The sequence below is a fragment of the Microtus oregoni genome, unplaced genomic scaffold (assembly GCF_018167655.1).
Source record: "Microtus oregoni isolate MIOR12 unplaced genomic scaffold, Mior012 000055F_ref0000237, whole genome shotgun sequence".
Taxonomy (NCBI): domain Eukaryota; kingdom Metazoa; phylum Chordata; class Mammalia; order Rodentia; family Cricetidae; genus Microtus; species Microtus oregoni.
In genome coordinates this window covers 6541856-6562188 of record NW_024543831.1, presented here as the reverse complement: position 1 = coordinate 6562188, position 20333 = coordinate 6541856, and the positions used below count along the sequence as shown (strand labels likewise).

At 45.5% G+C, this 20333-nt stretch overlaps 1 protein-coding gene across 18 annotated transcripts in view; it reads left to right on the top strand.

Moving 5' to 3' along the window:
* The window catches only part of Ncam1 (neural cell adhesion molecule 1), a 293933-nt gene that overhangs the window by 199258 nt on the left and 74342 nt on the right, over window positions 1-20333 (top strand). The window lies entirely within an intron of this gene.

Below are 20333 nucleotides of genomic sequence, written 5' to 3'. Positions count from 1 at the left end.
AAATAATATTCTCTGCAAACCTGTTAAAGAAGGTCATTGTCTCCATTGCACAGAGGAGAAAACATGTTCAGAAATGCAAACAGTTTGTCCCAAAGCACACAGGTATTGAGTTGCAGAGTCTGAATTTGAAGTTAAGTGTATTTGGTCCACCCCATCATGTTATTTCCTAGATGTATTTTGAAGAGAGGCCTAGTGAGGAATCCATCATGAAAAAGGATAACTTATTATTCTAGATATTGTCCTCCTAGAATTAGCAGTGAGTTGGATTTTCTACTCATACAGGAGCCAATTAACATCTACCTTCCTTGCACCTGTAGTGGGTTGAGTACCACCCTCCCAAAATGCAAACATTGAAACCCTAATCCCTTGTACTTCTAACTGTGACTTTATTTGCTAATCAGTCAATGTTAGTATAATCAGTTAAGGTACATCCATACTGGAGTAAGATGGCCCATGATCCAACATGACCAGTGTCCTTAGGTGAAGGGGACATCTGCAGACAGACAAGCAAGGACACACATCTGCATGTCCTCACACATAGAGACACCTTATGAAAATTAATCACAGCCACAATCCATCAAGTCTGGGATCTAGCAGAAATTATGAGAGGCCTGGATCTGACCCTTGGTGCCTTCGAGGGAAGCATGGTGCTTCCTGCTGATGCTTAAGTCTTGGACTTCTAAATTCCAAATCTGTGCGGGAAGAAAGCCTCTCTGTTTGCAGCTGTGTGACTCCGTGGTCCTAGCAAGCTGCATGCACACACAGCATGTCATAGCTTCTCTTTCTCTTAAGTTTTTGGTCTCATCCTCTTGTGGCCAGGTTGGGCTATCGGTACCTCTTCCAAGCTGTCTTCATGTCATGATGGGAGAAGCTAGGTATGGTCTCAGAGTGATATGAGTCTCATCTCTCTGAATTTCAAATAAATGTCCTCACCTGGACTCCCAGTAACCCTTCCTCCAACAACTTCATCCTTAATGTGTTCCAGAGTTAATGTCTTTTGTACCACAGCTTCTGTTAAGTGTCCCTTGGCTGAATGTCAGGATCTTACAGTTTGGGGATGGGTCTTGGTGTGTTCTTTTGTCTGGCCTTTTATTTTGCCTTTCATTGTTTATTTCCAGATTTTAGAAGATAGCACATTTTGTTTAATTATGTTGGAGACAGACCGGCATTCTAGCTCTTACAGTCTGTGGGAGAGGAGTTGATAACAAAGATTATGTGGAGTTTAAATTGTGTTTGGTGAAGGAAGTGGAAATGAATAAAGCTGTTTTACCATGAAAAGTAGGTATTTTGTCTTGGATCTTGGAATGGGTGGGTTTTATGTTTTTTTTTTTCTTTAGCTGGAAATGTTCTAAGTGCTGCATTGTCTATTCTGTTTGCCTTTTACAAGTCTGACGTTATAAAAAAGGCAATTTGTATCTGTATTTGCAGATTTGAGCATGGCGGCTGTGTTTTGAAGGTTTAATCTGGGACTAACTGAGCCGCAGATGGTATGGAGTTGTTTTCCGTGATGTTGTTGAGTTCCACTTATCAAAAATACTGCATGTGAAAAAAAAATGGGGAAGGCTGGGAGGGATGGCGGAGTGGTTTAGTGCCCTTGCTCCTTTTGCAGAGGACAAGAGTTCAGTTCTCAGCATCTCCACCAGGGGGCTCTCAACCACCTGTGACTCCTGCTCCATAGGATCGAACTTCCTCTTCTCTCTTTGGGCGCTCACACTCACGTGTTTAAATATATACATGCGTGCGCGCTCACACACACACACACACACACACACACACACACAGAGATAAATACATAATAAACCTTAAAAATAGACCACAGGCGGCGCCTTCCAGCCTCTACATTGGAAAAATGGAGTTTTAGAATTTGAGGTAGTATCAGAGTTGCTGTGATGTGAGCTTGGGAAATCTCCCTTCCTTGCCCACACATGACCGCCATGGGGGGGGGGGTGAACTGAGACGTCTTTTCTCTTACTGCATTAGCCATGTTTTTGATTAGTTGTTGGGGGGTGGGCTCCTGAAACCAGAAAGCTTTTTTCTGCCCTGTCTGTCTAAATGGGGCTGATTTAATTTGAATGAAATTTTAATTAGAAAAATTCTTTCAAGATGCAGCCCTGATTTGAATATTTATAGGCACGTTAAGGATCTCCACATACCTGGGGTCTAATTTGAATTGCTTCACTGGACTTCAACCCTAATAGTCCACGGAGAAGGAGACTGTGTGATAGGGCGAATTACCCATGCACAGTGGGCTGAGAATGGGAAGCCAGCCGGGGAAGGGGCTGCACGCTTGGCCTCCACTGTTTTAATAGCAGCTCTTTGTCCAGATACATTTTCAAGGCTCGTGAGCATTTAGTTGTGGGGGGTGGCAAAATATATGACCAATGTTAGCATGGTACCTGGAGCACACAGCTTATGGAAACAGCAGGGTACGTTACAAAAGCTGCAGGGGTAAGGAGTTCACCTCCATCCAGGCTCATTCTTGTCCAGCTTCAGGCTTGTATTCTTGGATTAAACCACCAGTGCCTTGTCTCTGGAATAGGGTCGTGCAGACTTCCCTTGCCCTGGGCGGGCATCATTGTACTACCTGCCCTGGGTAGTAAGTTACTTCAGGCCATGGTAGTGTTGCAGAATAAAAAGAAAGAGGTCCTTCTCTGCCCTTTTGGTTGTTTCTGAGTAATTTCGTGCCCACGCCCTCTTTCCCAAATGATTCTTTTATGTTTGACATTTTAAAAAAAAATCTCTACAGCACTTACTTTTGTCGTTATGTATTTAGTGTGAATGTGTGTGCCCTGTGCAACAAAATAATGTTTTTGACTAGACAATGCATCGCTATTAAGGTCAGCTTCTCGCTGGGAAATTCGAAAGAGGAAATCCTATATGTATATAAATGTAAATGCATCTCCCCCTCTGAAGATGTGCTGGCAATCTGGACACACTGAGGAAATTCAGCCTGGGCAGGCGGGGAGTCAACCTCCCTGCAGAGACTGTAGACACGTGCACAGCTCCTTGGCACCTCCTGTCCAAGGCCTGATGCTTAGCCTATGCTGACCGTTCTCTCATAGATATGACTCTATGTCCCCATCAAACGCTAGATACTTCTAGGCATTGCAGATTTTGCTCAGTTCTGTGAGTGCAAGGGACTTGTGCTGAAAGGTTCTTTGTGTGCTGCAAAAGAAATCTGGGGAGCTTTGGTGAAAAGCAACATTTGACTCTGTGGCAGGGATTTGTTTAATAAATGAGGCCCACAGATGCAGCTGTGGTTCCTGGAATGGAGGCTTCATGTGTACAGAGGCTGGCCATGCTGCAACCTGTCCTCCAGCATCTCCTGAGATGGGGCACAGGATGATCCCTACCTCCTCCCTTCAACCTCTCACTATGGGACAAATTTTAACATTCTTGTCTATCTGAAGTGTGAACATTTTTACATAGAATGCACTGAATGATAAACACACGCATACACACTTATATATTTGCATGCAGATTAGAGAAGCCAGGCACTGTTAAAATTTCCATGAAGACAAAGAAATAGCTAGGGGTCTTGAAGAGAAAAGGTACAATAGGGAAGGGACACTAGGGTCGGAGGAATGCCAGCCAGAAGCTGCTCCTGTGTGAACTACACTCATGCTGGGAGTACATCAAGTACTTACTATGCCTGTATTTTCTCTTACTCCAAGTCTGCCAGCAACTCCATTGCCACCCTCAGGGAATACAGGAGGTTATGTATGTGTGAAGTTTACACATTTGAGGGCCAAAAGGCTTCCTTTTTGCAGTCCCTACAAAATAAAAGTCTCCCGAAGTGACTTGGCAATGAAACTGCGAGATGATGTCATGCTTGGGTGGGAGACTGGTATTTCTTGTACTGACTGGGCCTTTGAATACTAACTTTGATGTGCTGTATTAACCATCTGGAGACATTTTACAGTTGTTGTCAAAAGGTTGACTCAGGTCCCTAATGCAACACGAGGAGTTGATGGAAGCTTAATAGAGTTTACCAGTTGTGCTGATTTGTGAATGACAGCCTCGCTATAACCTTTGGCCCAAAGAAATGGCTGCTGTGTGTACTGTTTGAATTGAGGCTTTGGGGAGCAGAATGGGAGCCAGGCATTGTGTAACAATTTGGAAAGCACTTGAATCGTGTACCTCAGCCCCAGCTTTTGCCCTCCTGGTCACATGTATGTCATTGATTTATGCGCCGTTTATTTACCACATAGAAAGCTTTTGGATTTAGGGGTTTTGCACATTAGCCTCCATTTTTCAGTCAGAGGCACGCTGGCTGGTCTTATGCCAACTTGACACCAGTTAGAGCCATCTGAAATGAGGGAAGCCTCAATTGAGAAAATGCCTCCATAAGATCAAACTATAAGGTGTTTTCTTAATTAGTGATCAGTGGGAGAGGGCCCAGACCATTATGGGTGGGGCCATGCCTGGGCTGGTGGTCCTGGGTTCCATAAGAAAGCAGGGTGAGCAAGCCATGGTGAGTAAGCCAGTAAGCAGCACGCCTCTACACCAGCTCCTGCCTGCAGGTTCCTGCCCTTCTTGAGTTCCTGTCCTGATTTTCTTCCATGATGAACAATGATGTGGAAGTATAACCCAGACAAACCCTTTCCTCCCCAAATTGCATTGCTCTTGGTGTTTCATCACAGTGATGATAACCCTGGCTACGACAAGAGGTGAGATATATTTCAGGTACCACATGTGTAGATTTGATTCTACATCTAGACTACAGGTTGTCCATGTATACCCTATTGCTACTGAAGTTGTAATGCTGAAAAGGATGAAGTCTTGGGCTTTACTCCATCTTCATATGGAAAAATAATGAGCTCTTTGTTTGCTTATTTTTCATATCATATGCTACTGTGTAAAAACATCAGCCACTGTACTCCACACATATCCACACACATACTCATGCTCCTATATTTGTAAACTCAACATGTTTATGTCTGCGTTTAAATATGCACATGTAAAAATAAAGAAGGGAAAGGAAGGAGGAAGAGGCGAGAATAATAACAATGCGAACGCTATTTAAGTCCTCTGGAGGCAGTGCAGCAGTGGATGAGTGGGTAGAAGAGGAAACGATGAGTAAAGAGGATGGGATGAGTGGCGGTGGTTGGTCAAACAGCCATCAGATGCTGGTGTTTCTGATCAAACACAATATGCCTCGGGGGAACTGGGTCTAATCAGCAGCAGCTCTAATAGCAAGAACACAGACTTGGGGATTTAAAGATCAGAGTAGCTTTTTTTCATGCTCCTCTGTCAACTTTGTAGAAGTCACAGATTGCAGCTAAGAATGGGGCTGATCTGAGCATGCATGGGTCAAAAGCAAATATGGCCCCTGGGAAGCCAATGGCATTAGCAGGAATACTCACTAAGAGCAAACCTGGACAGTGAGGGTTATCCCTGCCATTCTAAATTAGGTTTGGCTTGGATTGTGATGAAGCTGTAGGAGAGGAAGTGGGCCCAAGGTCAGAAAATGTGTGCCAGAGCCCATCAAAGTTGCTCCACCCACAACTGACAGAGTTGTTTACAGGAGATTGGATGCAGATGCCCTTATTGACCGCAGTCTGATTCTAGGACATCTGGTCTACTCTGAGGTCACATCCTCATCTCACCTTTGATAATACTCTCTAGTCTGAGAAGGTTCAACACAAAACACTACATGGTTTTCAAGAGGAGCGTTACGGAGTTATTCCAAGATTAATAGTCTCCTTTTGTTATGTCTTAAAATAGGTGATATCTACAAACCTCCCCTAGTGATTGTTTGGGTTTGTTGTTTTTTGAATGTGTGTGGCTTATTTTTATTTTGTATGTCTAATTTATTTGATTTTCCTTACTGTAGTCAGTGGGATGAGGTCAAACTTAGTTTTACAAACTCCTAAAGGTAGCTACTACAAATTTTCCCTAAAAGTTTTCATGGTACCATAGAAAATTATATCATTTATCTCACACTCTGTGGGGAAGACCTAGCCCATCAAGGTCTTATGAGGATTGTGTCCTTGGTGAAAATTAGGATGTAGAGGGTCATGAAAGTAATATGCTATTATTGGGTTTACTAATTGGGTTTACCAGGAAAGATAACATGGCTTTGGAAGGCTGGCATTTGTAGTCCTGCCTCAGCTTCTCTAAACTTCTTCATAGACTTCTCCATCTACCAATACCCTAGGAGGAAGTCATTGTTGACATCACAGAGTGCTCTCTCAAGTACTCGCTGGGATGTTTTTCCAGCTGTCAACAGGTACTCCTGGGGTCAGGAGAAAGAACTCAGTTCACAGATTGCTCCTTTACACCCATCTCTGGCTGTGACACAGCAGTGTTGATGCCGGTTCACAGACGCCCCGGCTTCGATTGCCGCTCAGATGAGGTGGCTTAAGGGACATCAACTCTTCAGGCCTCTGCAATCACATAACATGCTAAGCTGCAGCTTTTCTTCTATCTTCTGTGCCCTGGGCAGTCTACCTGGAAATACGTTTTTGGCACATGGTCTTCCAAGACCTGTTGTTTCAAGCCCCGTGGCGGAGGGAACATCAGGTTTTTCTTAGCATTTGCAGCTGAACAGCCCTGAGGAAAGCATGTGTAAATGGACGATGCAGAACTGGGAAATGTGGATCCTTGGTGGGCAGACCCCCATCTGAAAGGAGCCCTAGCCAGGGTGCCCTCTGCTCTTCCTTTACTCTTCTATCCCTGTCTCTTACCTGATACCTTCATATTCTGCCACGGATTCTCCCTTCGCTCCCTTCGAAAGCATGCCCACAGCAGTAATAAAGAGATACACGGGAGGCGAGTGGGTGGGAAGATGCTATTTTAGAACACTGACTTTATAAATGGGTAGCTGAGCTCTCAAAAAAAAAAAGTTCCTTAGAGACTGTGTGGGATTTAAAATCCAAGAAGTGAACACGAAATAGACCATACAAATGAAACAAAGGCAGACAAGGTCTGCCGTTGCCAATTTTCTTCTTTCTTTCTCACCCCATCCTCGGTGTGCCTTCATCTCAGCAGAGGAGAAGCAGTGTAGGAGAGATAATAAGTTAACCTGAGAGCAAGCAGGAGTCAGGAATCAAAAGGAGGAAGAGGCAAGTGAAGGAGAAAGACCTAAATCAAGGGTGAAATAGCTTGGGACGAAGATGCTGTCATGTGTATCACGTGTCTAGTGAATCCGTATGTTGGCTTAAATAAGACTTCAGGGTTCATCTTCAGTAAAGGGCCATGTTTGGGGGTGGTCAGAAATGATTTTATGTTTCATTGTGAAATGGTGCGACTGGGAGGTCCGTGACATCTTTCTGGCCACTTATCCATCTGGCTTGCCCTGCCTCCCAGCCATTCGACAGTGATGTCCAGGAACATGGAGGCTGGTTAGCACTCTGCTTAATGCTCAGCTATTTTGTAAGTTTCTGGCAGGCAGCTTAGCTTCTGGAAGATAGGGGATCCCAAAGTAAGCTGCCCAGTGTAGTCATGAGAAAGAACTCAGTAAAAATTTTACGGAGACGCATTCCTTCCTGTGTAGTGGCATGTCACTCCTCAACTGGCCCCAGCATAGAAGATGTTTGCTTAGGTTCTGAAAAGAGAGGAAGCTGAGGCTAGACTATGAGAAGTAGAGATTGCAGGGACAACATCAATGAGATCTCCCTCAGCATCTACCTTAACATCCAAGGGCTTTTATCTCGTTTACACCAGTTCTGCCACTGGTATAAATGCTACAGATCACACCGGGAGAAAACAGGCTCCTGATAGTTCTTCTGTGTTTCATGTTGGCAGAATAAAATTTCACGAGCAGAATATTCACACCATAGAAAATGGCAAGGGCTAGAAGCCAGGCCATCCCTTCTACCATGAACTCTTTGCTAAGTATTTACCAGAATATCACTGGACAGGACAGCATGAATAAATTGTACCTTGTATTTCTAAGTTGTAGTAGTCCCCCAAGCCACACAACGTGGATGATAGGACTCCCCACACATGCCAATATCCCGGGATGCTCGAGTCACTTTCAGGAAACCATACGGTATCTGCATATAACTGATAGAGATCCTCAGGTCGTCTTTAGCATCACCAGATCACTTACACTACCGAATCCAATGCAAATGTTATGCTGTTCTTTCTAGTTTAGGGAATGGTAAGAAGGCAAGAAGTTTGCGCATCCAGTACAATACAGAATTTTTCCTGAATGTTTTTTTTTATTTATGGTCAGTTGAATCTTTGGATATTGAATATGTAGCTATGGAGGGCTGGCTATATGGACCTGACTGTATATATGTTTAATTTGTTTCCTATGAGGGTAGATGTCAATGTCTATATCCTTCTCCCTAACTTGTTGATTCCCAAGTAAAGAATCCACTGTTCTTTAGCTAGGTAGTAAAATGAGAACGCATTTCCATTTTCGGGGTTTGTTTAAGAATTTTACAACAAGTTGAAGGAAATCATGTCTGCTCAGCTAAGCAATTTGGTGTCTGTTGATAGCCAAACAGCCTGGGAAATTATCTTTGCCTCAGCTCACCCACTGTGCAAGGCAAGGCTGATGTGGAGCTGGCGGCTTCCAGGGGCTGCTATTGTGTGGGATGCCGCAGAACAGGACGAGGGAGCGGCAGGTATATGATTTAGCCATCTCTTGTTCTGCCTACTTTGCTTAATAAGTGAGCATTGCCAGGCAGTCATTGTGTGACTATTCTGTCAATGCCTGGGTAATTTCTTCTCTCCCATCCCGCAGGGAGCTGTGATAAAGCATAGACAATCACCAGAAGATTTTTTAGAAAGAGCTTCCAACAAACCACAGAGAAATTGTTGGAGACATGGAGATGTCTGTGCCTCTTTAGCATAAAATGCTGAGATTTCTTGTCATTTCAGACGTTGTCTCTTGAAGTGTGGAGACATGTGGCTTTTGTGACAGCATAGCCTTGGGAGGCATCTTGGTTAGTAAGAGAAATGGGTAGGAGAGGAGTCAACCGATAAGCAGTCTAGAGTCAAAGAATGTTGGTGCCCAGTCTTGATGATCATTTGAAGAAGATAGCAGAAAGCTGGAGATTTTCTCTTTCTCTGAGGTCAACATGCCAAAACAAGACCCCAAATTTCCAGGCAACATAGGTTCAACAGCCACATGTACAGACAGCATGACTGTCTGGTCTCCTGCCAGCACCATATTCTGTGGACCACTGTTGATGGCAGATGCTATGTTTAACATCCTGCATTCTACTTGCTTCTTCTGATGGGCATTGGATAGCTGTGGGGCATGGCTATAGATGGGTACTTGGAAACTGGCGTTGTAAGGCAGAACCCTCACTTTAAGGGGCATGCAATGTCATTCAGCTTACTACAGAGGGTCATCCTGCCTACAAGAGGAAGAAAAGCATATGGGTTTTCTCTTATCCCCAAATTCATTCTTTCTTTGTCTAGAGGGGATCCTTTTCCTTAGCATGAGAATTTATGTTTAAAAATTACATGGAATTTTCTGGAATGGTCTTCTTAAAGCCTGACATTGGACTCCTAGCCCTGATCAGAGTGCACACAGGAGACTCACCCAATATCTGAGGTGTGAACTGGGTGACAACCTGGTGCAGAGGCACCTTCCTCAAGTGTGGAGTTTGCGCTCTTTCACTCCCCCCACCAGCAGAAGCAGGAAATCTTTGCTTAGAGTAGAAGCGGTAGAAGACACCCACTGCTCCCTTGAGGCCTCTTTCTGTTCATGCGGACCTCATGGAAACAGAAGTGAAAGGGACTTTGGAACAGAGCGAATGTATATCCTAAATTTAGCTTCTTGCTAGCTGTGTAATACTGAACAATCCGTTTCAACCCCAAATCTCAGTTTCCCCTTCTGTGCAGTACATCAGTGAGTCCAGGGGCCACATTGGGCTCCAGGGGTGAGGTCTGTACGCATCTAGCCTGATGCTTAACACTTACTTGCTGGTGCAGATTCTCTTTACTTCTTGGTGGCAACACAAGAATAAAAATATCCCTGATCAGGAATAGCAATGCTGATTCCCCTGCAGGGATGTCCTTGTCAGTCTCCTGATTTCATTAATACCATAAAGACGGGTTCCACCAGCCAAGACTGGGAGAATCCTCATGGAGGAAATTCCCGCTGCTGAGTAGGGAGAAAGGGAAGGCTTTGAGATCCGGTCTGAGAATGTCTGGTGTGAAAGAGTCCTGGGGGCTTCTTGAACACAGTCAGGCTCTGTTCCAAACCGCTGTGGCTCAAGCCGGCTTGACTCAGGTATTAACTTTTACTGGGGACTGAGGCTGCCTGGCCTGGCAGCTACTAACGCTAAGACCCGAGTATCTGCTTTCAGTGTGAGCAGCAGCAGGACAGAGGTCTGGCCCTGTTCTCCTTGGGCAGACTTTACAGTGAGGCTTTAACCCACATGGTCTTTACTGCCCTTGCCAGAAATAGGAACAGTTACGTAAGAGTGCTTGGGGGGCTGCTGTGTTCACATCTGGACCTGGGAAGCGCTGTGCTTGGCTGGCTCATCATCGCTGATTCTACATGGGTGATTTCATCACATTGACAGATAACCACGCAGAATTAGACTGAGGGGCTATCTTCCACCATTAAAAAAATATAGCCTCCAGAATTTAAACTTTCTTCAGGAGAGACCAGATAGCCATTTTGGCTTCAAAAAGTATTTCTCAAAATAGGCCCCGGGGGTGCATCCAGAATGAACACTTTGGAGTCACTTACTAATGTTAAAGCCCAACAAGAGGGAAGGGGTAACTAGAAGCAGCAATTTCTTTCTAGATCCTTGTTTTACCTATAGCACTGACTGTGATGGTACCACTTGATAAAACATGGTTTACTATCTTTGGAGTTATCCATACTCTGACCTTAGGCCCATCAGGATAGATTACCACATGAAGAAGCATCTCACTTCGGACCACTCCCTGAGGGGAGGAAGTGCCCTAAGAGAATAGTCTGTCTAGTTCGGTTTCTTCAAACTTACTCTCCTTCCAGATGATGATGTACCACGGAATGGCAGCCCAGCTCCCAGAGTCTTAGTGTTGGTCAAGCTGGGGGGTGTGGAAAGTAGCTGTGCTAATTGCCTTCATTTGTCTTCCATCCACATGGTCCTGATGCTGCTTCTCTTGATCTCTTCCCAATGTTATCAGCTGCTGCCTGGGGATGCTAACTTGTTTTCTTTGGCCTTATTTTATGGTGATGATAAGTACCACGTACAGAACACCACTGTATAGGAAACCTTTTTCTGCCATTTGGATTACTCCCTATCACACAGCAGGGTGAACTGATGTCGTCATCTCTTCTTCTCCCCAAATGGGACTTCCTGTGGTGGGATCCTCTATAGCATGACCTCAGCATGAGTTTGGAACAGAAGCAGGCTAGTCAGCCAGGCTATCTTTTGAATGCTGTATCTAGTTTAGACCAGAACGCCAGCCAGTAGCAGAGTCCAAGGATAGAGCCCCACTGCAGAAGGGGGCTGCACCTGCTAGGTGCCCTAAGATGTCAGTCTTGAGGAGTAGCCTTGACTTTACCCAAGTGAGGTGGGGCTTCTACTGTGCCTCTAGAATCAGCAAAAATAGGTGAACCTGGAACTCCCTGGCACCCTTACCTACAGGACTGGGACAAGCCAGCGCCAAGAGACACTGCTTAATTCATCACCAGCTTCTTTGCCTCCATCATGTGACTATTGAGCTACAGTGGGTTTTCACACTCAGTTACGTCAACCTCTCCTTTTCCCAATGGGTTCCCTGGGAACTGGAGAGATAGAAGAGCTTGCTTAAAACTCTCTAATGGTTTTCTGAGATAAGACTAAAAAAGAAAACCCCAACTTCCTCCCCTTGACACCTCTAGCCTCTGCTTTCATTCTGATTTCATAGGAAGACATTAGCCACCAGGCTCCAGGCCTCCTGCTGCACAGACACAGTGGTCCTCCTTGCACAGGTCCACCCTCTGACTCACTGTCTAGAATGTGCCCAGGCATTTTTACCTAAATAGCATTTTTCCTCTTTGTTATGTAATGTAGGAGACAATATTCACCTCTGGGGGTGCCATGTGATTGAGCAGAGTGCCAGATGCCAGGCAGGTAGTGTTTGTCGAACCCACTGGCACCAGAGCCAAATACAAGACACTTGGAAACCACAGCACTGGCTTGCCTCACCAGGCAGCTACTTGGTGTGAAATTTTGACTCCCGCTTTTTTGCCAGCTTATTGTTTGAATCACTACAAGTCTTGCTAGCCATATCTCATTTTATGACAAAGAAATTTCAGCTTCTTAGGATCTAACCAGCCAGAACTTTGGTGTATGGGGAGCTGTATTAATGAGGTCAGTGTGTGTTGGGAGCTGTATTAGTGAGGTCAGTGTGTGTCGGGAACTGTATTAGTGAGCTCAGTGTGTGTCGGGAGCTGTATTAGTGAACTCATTGTGTGTTGGGAGCTGTATTAGGACTTTCCATGGTGTCAACAAAATACTAACACAAGGTACTGATAGACAAAAGAGGGTCATTTTGCTTTATGATTTTGGAGGTTCAAGTCCAAGGCTCGGCAGGCCCAATGGCTTTGGATTTCGGCTGAGGGCAGCACATGAGGGAAGTGCCTCTCAAAGCAAGCATGTGCACTACGAGCAGGAAGCAGAGAAAAGGCTGGCATCTTACAGTCCCCTTTGAAGAAACACCCTCAGTGTCTCTACCTTCCAAAGGTCCCCAGTACCTCCTAAGGAAGCCCCTTGATGACTGGGCACATGGGAGACATCCAAACCATAGCAGACACTACTGTATTTATGTCCATGGGCCTTGCAGCAAACCAGTGAAGTCCCCACTTGTTACAGCACAAGGTGTCTCTTTACATCCTTGAGTCAATGTCCTCAGTAGAGTGAGATGCAGGGACAGACATGTGTATGGAATTTGGATTTCTCTATAGTCTGAAACACAGAAGACAGGAAGAACTTACGGGAAAGGGTGTTCAGCCATGGCCACGGTCTCCCGTCTTTCTCTATGAAGGTTATGTTTCAGTCACAGTCCATATCAGATTTCAGGAAGACCTGCGGCTGCAGTGCAATGGCCCACTTGAACAGTGGTTTTGAATTCTCACGTTTGAAGCAGAGCTAATGAATCACCAAATGACCTTTTCTTTTACAGTGAAGCGTGCGTTGCAGGGAGGCAGTGGAGAAAACAAGAACCACACAGAGATATTAGGAAGAAATACTAATCTTTTACACGCAAGAGCCAAATTTGTCCTTGGGACTCTTCGTCTCTAAAGGCAAGATGAATTCAGCTAGGAATTGTTGGGAACAATTCAGAGTTTTCTTTCATTGCGTTCAGCAGGGGATCGCGAATCCTATTAATGTGCCCGTTGAGCTTGGAAATTTGTCAGTAGAATAGAACAAAGTGAAGAGTCAGGTCGCTCCTTATTCCATCGAGCAGAAAGCTTTCTACGCTAAAACGACTACTGCATAGTGCCGGCTGTCTTTTTACATGGGCGTTTTGAAGGTACTATAGCAGCAATTTGTATTATTTTATGACTTATAGCTAATTCATAATTGCTAAAGGCTTTATCTCAGAGCCCCAAGGTCTCATTTTGGGAAGAGTGTCTGATGCCTCTTTCATGCACTCCCTCATCTTTCTGGGGGTTTTCTTCCCCCTTACAATCTGCAAGGATGGGCACAGAGCACACTGAATGGGTCTTGATCACTGTTTGGTGATCAACAGATTCACCTCTGGGAATTCTGGATGCAGCTTACAAAGGAAGCACCTCATTCTCATCTGATGAGCAAAGCATCCTCCCGAGGGACTGAGATCTGTCATCTGTGCTACAAGTGATCATCCTGAGCTAGGTGGACTGAAGATGTCAAACCCAGTGTTAGGCTCGGTGTCATCAATTGTAGCTTATCTCACCCCCCATCATATCTACTTTATTGTAATGGGTATCTACTTTCAAAAAAATATAATACATTCATGTATCTTAGCACGCTAGTGTTGATTTTGCAGAGAAACGTAACCAATAGGAAACATAATACACAGTCTCATAAATGTGGACATGAATATGCATATGTATACATTGATTCACTTATATGCGTGTCTGATTTGTGTGTATATTTTAGATAAGTATACAGATTTATAAATGAATAGACTGCTATAATGAGTGGGCTCACATAGTAACAGAGGCTAGAAAGCTTGAGGTCTGCCATCAGCAAACTGGAGACCCAGGAGAAGTAATGGTCCTAATTCCAGTCTGAGTCAGAGTTCCAGAACCAGCAGAGCCTATGGCATAAGGTCCACTCCCAATTCATGTTCAGGCAGAAGAGGTTTTATGTCCTGGTTTTAAAGAGACTGAGATTCAGTCTTACTCGGCCTTCAATCCAGGTCTTAACCAATTAGTGGAGGACCACCATGTCATTAGCAAGGGCAACCTGCTTACTCCATCCAATCAACATGATAACCTCTCCCAGAAATGCTCCCACAGACCCACCCAGGATGATGTTTGACCAAGTATCTGGGTACTCTGTGGCCCAGGCGAACTGATACATACAAGCGTTCCTCACAGTCGCTTATAGCCCATGCTTCCTAAAGGGCTGCTGTGACCCACGTGAAAATAGATGTGTGACATCCAAGTTTGTGCAGAGCTATGCTCCATTGCTTCATGGGACAAGTGGCAAAGTAAGCAGCGCAATGTAAGAGTGATTACAAAGATAACGAGTCTTCATCAGGGGCGTGAAGACTTTAACTGAGTGTGAGGTTGGTTGGAACTCATCCGTTATTCCAGGCAGGTTATCGACTAAGCCAGTGATCCCTGACCTGGCTACATAGCAAAATCACCAGCATCATTAGAAGCAGAAACACAAGGACCGCAAGGCAGAGGTACAGAACCAGAATTTTCAGGGGACAGAAAGAACCTCATTGAAGAGGAATCCTGGATCGTCACCTTTCAAATTCCAGGAAGGAAGGGCTTATGTTCTGTTCAGTCTAGTCTGTGGCAACAGTTGAGGCCTCGCTGAATGATGAACACTAGCCCGAGTCCACAGTGTGTTGTTGTACAGAGGAGATGGTACATGGGTCGACACTGATGGTAGTTTCTAGAAGGGTTAGAGACACAGTAGAGCTAGCACAGAGAGTCTTCTTACTAAGGCTCCTTGGAGACTACTAGTCACATTGCATCCAGAGGTCATCTCTTCCTTCCACTGTAATGACACTTTGATTCTAGACTGTACTTAGTAGCTCCCTCTCACTCATTCACCCTCTTCTTCCCTTTATCTCTCCTTCTTTCCTGCCTTTGCAGATCTGTCTGTCTCTTGCAGCTGGTGTCTGAGTCCCCTAATAAGAGAGGCAGCTTTACTCTGACCTTGCTCTAGACCCAGGCTCATGACCCCAGGATCTGATCTCTGACCATTCTTCCTTGTGACTCTCTAAAAGGATGTAGATCCTAAAGAAGGGCTAACTCTAAACTTGAATTCCTTTGTTCATTTGATAGCTTTGCCCTAAGTACAGGACAGGGAATAAGAAACCAAGGCATAGTAGTTGTGTGGTTTGGGGTGTTTCTCTTATTTAACTGAGTGATTGATTTTTTTTCAACTGCGGAATCTACCTGGCAGTTTTTGGAGAGAACAGGCTTCTCATCCTCTTTTCCCTGCTAGGGACTGAGCCTATAACTCAGTTCAGTGATTCTGAAAACTGATACAGTACAAAGTGTACGGTCTTAGTGTGTCTTGGTGATATTTGTGTAGAACATTCAGAATCTGTCAGTTCTCCTGAATGGGCTCAGTGAGAAATGCTTCATGAAATAGAAAGCTAGGTGCAGACCCTGCAGTGGGAAAGAAAAGGAGTAAGAAGTCAGTAGAAGTCAGAGCTGTATCTGCAGAGAAGAGGATGCTATCCAGAGGCAGATTCGTGGTCCCTGAGGGAGTTTAAGGGCTGCTGCCACCGTCTGCTCTTTCTCTCTAGCCATTTATCCTGGAAACTCTGTTCCTTAGTAGACTGGCTTGTCAGGTTGTTACTATTTAATAGCTTTCCATAAGATACTGGCATCATTAAAGGCCAAATAGTAGTGCTGACAGCTATGGCTTGTTTATAGAAACGAAGGCAGCTTGCCTTGTTATAAAATAACTTATACTGCATGAACATGGCTTCACATTCATATACGTTATTGCTTTTCCTTTCTGACCAAAGTTGTTGCTGCTGTTGCTTTTAGGTGTGGAAAACTTCTGCCAGTCCTGTGGAAATAGTTATGGGCCTCACCACAGTAGAGACCGATTCTGAGAACTATATCACAGACTGATATTATTTTGGTACAAACATCACACAGTATAAGAGTGTCCTTTCACACACCTGGATAGCCCTGATAAGTAACATGACATGCTCTCTCTCTTTTCTGCCCTTTCCATGGTCTCCTATTTAATCTTGTAGTCTGTGTCCACTCTCAAAACCCCTGAATTATATACATATAAACATTAAAACTCAGAATCCACATGTGAGAGAAAGCATACAATGTTTTATTCCTGAGACTGGGTCACTTCTCTTAGCAGAATTTGTTCCAGTTCCACCCGTTTACCTAAACATTTCATAATTTCATTTTTCTTTACAGTTGAGTAAAAGTCCACTGTATGCCCTAATTTTCTAAATAAGACCTATTTCAGACCATGTTCTTGAGAGTTCAAGGGGAACACTGGGAGGCTTGCTGGAGGTAAGAAGATATTAGACTGTCTTAGCACCCAGCGCAGACAGTGTGAGGTAACAAGCAGTGTGGCTCTGAGGAGAGTTCGAGCCCCAGCGCCAGGGACGAACCACATGGCAGGGGCTCTGTAGTAGATCTGATCCGCCAGAAGGCAGTGGAGATGGGGGTGGAGCCAGCAGCCAGGCTCTCTGATCCCCCAGAAGGCAGTGGAGATGGGGGTGGAGCCAGCAGCCAGGCTCCCTGATCCCCCAGAAGGCAGTGGAGATGGGGGTGGAGCCCGCAGCCAGGCTCTCTGATCCCCCAGAAGGCAGTGGCGATGAGGGTGGAGCCTGCAGCCAGGCTCCCTGATCCGCCAGAAGGCAGTGGAGATGAGGGTGGAGCCCGCAGCCAGGCTCCCTGGTCCCCCAAAGGTCATAGAGATGGGGATGGGGAGCAGGTTGTGTGGCCATCAGTACCCCTTGGATATGCCTCCATGTGTCTCTTGATTAGGTGCTAAAAAGTCAGCTGCCTGAGGCTGCTGTTAGGAAACATGGCACACGCTTAACAGTCATTTTCATTTTTTATGGATGTAAAGAGTACATAGTAAAATAATAAAAGCTATAGAACACTTAACGTATAAAACCAACCACATAGTCATTTATGGTCTGTCATAAGTGAGTATGTACATCTTATCCAGCTGATGACACAGTCTGTGTGTTTTTATAAGGAGCACTACAGTCATATAGTGAGTTGTGTTCCTGTGTCGCCATGTGGTAGGGATTTCTAAGATCTACTTTTTTCAAGCAGGGTCCCACTCTATGGCCCAAGTTAACCTTGAAGTCATCATATAACCCAGCCTATGTGTGTCTGTGAATCTGTGTGCACTTATGTTCATGTCTCTGGGTGTATCTGTATGTGAATCTGTATATGTTACATTCATGCCCATCTTTCTGTGTGTCTGTGTCTGCATCTGTGTGGTTCTTTTCTGCATCCTGCTCATGTCCTTTATTTAAACATGACATAGGGATCACTAGGCCAGGATCTCAGTGGTCTCTGTAGACTCTAAGTGACAAGAGAGTGGCTTGTTCTTCTGAGGATGATGGGAAGAAGTTTTCCCTACCTCTACTTGCAGACTTGCCCCATGGGTGGGTTTTCCTTTCCTATAAATATGAGCATGAAGGATCCAGGAACAAGCAGCTCAGATACTTGAGTCCAAATTTCCCATAAGGACTCCGTGAAAGAAGAGGCCCTGCCCATAATGAGAGTCTCCTTAGAACAAGACTCACCACCATGGCATGAGATTGGTGGATGTCTGTTTCTCAAGGGTGAGCCTCATTATTTATCCTTGACCTTTGAACTGGTTCTTTGAATATCAAAGCACTTGAAGACACGGCACCATGAGGCGTTCCATGCTTCTGCCTTTGATTTCACAGCTTGGGATCCAAAGGTTCTTTTGCTTGTACTATAGCTACAAGTTTCTGTGCCAAGCCTAGTTTGGTATGGGGCAGGGGGTGTAAGTGAGTAATAAAAGGACTTAGTAATGGTAGCTTCTGTAAAAGAAACAGAAACAAAAACAAACAAAAAAAAGCCATTAAATACACAAGCCAACATCTATGATGGATGTGAGGGTTTCATGGTTCATGTTCAATGTATGTGACTTGTTAGTCCTTCTTCAGGATTGTAGAAGTATTCTAGGCAGAAAGAAGGAAAAGATTAGCACATGGCAGCAGGGGCGGGGGGACGGATCCCAGCTGCCAGGATGGGATGATCACATTATTCCTTGTTCCTACCTGGTGACATTTCCACCACTTTCCTCCCAGCAAACTCTGCCCAAGACATTGGATTCCTCATAAGTCAGAAAAAGACCACCAGCCTCCTGGAGTGCAGCTGCAGGCTGCTGCTGTTATTAAGAGCATAAATCATAAGATAAAAAATGCCAAGGAGAATTAGGAGCCAACCTGGAGTAGGGCTGGATGTGGGGCTCCTCTCTCTCTCTGCAGGTAACCCTGCAGAGGCTGAGGGAGGCTCTATAAGCATAGTCAGGAGACTTCACTGAGAACTGGAGAGCAGCACCCTGAGTAGTCATATGGGTGGATGGTTCATCCTGCTGGCTGATGAAATAAATGGCACAGACCCCTAACATCTCCACTTCTGTGTGCCTACACTGCCCTTTTCTTGGCCCTTGGCACTGTCTGCTTCAGCCCTTTGTATTCAGCACCCACCCCTCCTCATTCTGATCTACAGCCGTGCTCAGTTCTGAGCTTTTGAGAAGCCACGGTGGGGGCTCATACCCTGATTCCAGGTGAAGAGCCGCGATGCTAAGGAAAGCATTCCCACTGGCTCCTTAACTCAAAAAGCAGCATGATCGACTCCAGAACAATAGCTGTGCTATTCAAAGAGTCCTTCTGTTCTCCCCACTCTCACATTGGTATGATGTGACTCTGTGGATTATCCAGCGGGTCAAGCACCATTTGACTGGATTGAGAGTAGCTGTGCCGATTGAGATTGGACTCAGCACCCCGTAGGAAAAAGTGTGACCTCCACAGGAATTCCTATGCCAGGGTCACACTGCAGATGACCTCTTCAAGAAGATGGCTGCCTTGAGATGCATAACTTCAGAGCCAGCATGAAGTCCAACAAATCGTCGCCCTGTTATGGTGAGGGTGAATCTGTCACCGTCCGTGCAGCAGCAAGACTGGCGTTGTTGCTCTGAGACGGGTTCTTACGTGCACCCCACACTGGGCTCTACCAGCCCGCCTTCCTTTCGGCATGCTGTGATTACAGGTGTGCACCCACCACACCCAGGGAACAGGTGTGCATCCACCACACGCAGGGAACAGGTGTGCACCCACTGCACCCAGGGAACAGGTGCGTACCCACCATGCCCAGGGAATAGGTGTGCACCCATCGCGCCCAGGGAACAGGTGTGCACCCACTGCACCCAGGGAACAGGTGCGTACCCATCGCGCCCAGGAAACAGGTGTGCGCCCACTGCACCCAGGGAACGGGTGTGCACCGACCATGCACAGGGAACAAGTGTGCACCCACCGCACCCAGAGAACAGGTGTGTGCCCACCGCACCCAGGGAAGAGTCCTTTACATACCAGCCTTCCAATAGAGAAGACAATGGAGCATCCAGCTGGAGAAAATACAGCTCCTCTGGTCCTGTCCCTGGTGATGTCCACCATCAGTGCTGAGCACAGAGTTGCATCTGCAGCAGGACAAGCTGCAGAAAAGCTTTGAGGCCAGGCCGATGGCTGGTGAGGATAGGGTTCTGGGGACACCAGGAGTGGCAGAAGAGTGGCCTTTTGGGCTCAGTACCTGTGGTTTTAGCCACTTCCCAGAATGAGGAAGGGCTCTGTCAGGGTAGCTGCTAGCCTGTGGTGTCTTCCTCTACCCATGTGCCCGTTTGCCAGCTCCTCCAGCAGAAAAGCAATCACCTGTCACCAAAGTTCATTTTGAGACTAACTCTATGTCAGTTTGGATCTAAAACAAGCATCCTGGAGCTGGGACATCCTGGATTCAATTCTGCTTCCTCGGTTTCTTCATCTTTCCAATAGGACAAAATACTACCAACCTCATGAGATTGTTGTAAAGATTAAATAAATTAAGCATTTAATACAGAGCCTGGTCCACAATAACCGCATACATATTGTTGGATGTGTAGAATCTTTTACTTGACAGAAAAGAGATCTTTACAATTCTCTGCACTGGTTGTTTGAGGAGCATTAAGCTCTGTATCTTCAATAGCCCA